A 926-nucleotide genomic window follows, 5' to 3' on the forward strand; every position below is an offset into this window, starting at 1 on the left:
TGGTCAACTGTATACCATAAATACACATCCCTGGTCAACTGTATACCATAAACACACCTCCCTGACCAACTGTATACCATAAACACACCTTCCTGACCAACTGTATACCATAAGCCCACTTCCCTGCTCAACTGTTTACCATAAACCCACCTCCCTGCTCAACTGTATGCCATAAACCCACCTCTCTCACCAACTGTATACCATAAACCCACCTCCCTGCTCAACTGTATATAATAAACATATTGTGAACTTCCAGGCTAATAGAACTTTCCATCAGAGGGTTCAGTCTACCTGATGCCAGCTTTCCTGTGTTTCTGTAGGTCTGTTTGTCTGTTATTTCATCATTCTCTCGTCTCCCTGGTCAGGCAAATCTCTGGAAGTTGTGCAAGGACTCCAAACAATACTGCTAATCAGTGAGGGGGGTCTGCAGGGAAGCAGGGGCCAAGTGAGCAGGCTGAGATGATGCACATTGGGCCCCGTGATGGCGGTGGAAGGATGGGACGGTTCACCTTGATTGTCGACTTGAATCACCATGGAAACAAACCTCTGGGTGTGTCATCAAGGGGGCTTCTGCACCAGCATCCATCCCTCCTCTCCTCTAACTGTGGATGTGACCAGCTGTCTCCAGCTTGTGCCACCAAGCCCTCTCTGCTGGGAAGGACTGGACCCTTCAGCTGTGAGCCCGAGCAGACCCTTCCTCCCTTCCCTCTGTAAGTTCTTCCTGTCAGCAACCGGAAAAGTAACCGGTACAGACACACCCCACCCCCTTGCTTTGTTCCTTTAATATTTTGGGGGGAGGGCATGCATCTCATGTAGTCCTGGTGAGCCTCAAACCTGGTAGGTAGGTGGGGATAACTGAACGTCTCAATTCTCTCCTAACCCTAGCATCCATCTCTCTCGGCTTCCTCACTTCCAGACCCAGCGTG

Source organism: Microtus ochrogaster, chromosome 10, assembly GCF_000317375.1.
Source record: "Microtus ochrogaster isolate Prairie Vole_2 chromosome 10, MicOch1.0, whole genome shotgun sequence".
In the NCBI taxonomy this organism is placed as follows: domain Eukaryota; kingdom Metazoa; phylum Chordata; class Mammalia; order Rodentia; family Cricetidae; genus Microtus; species Microtus ochrogaster.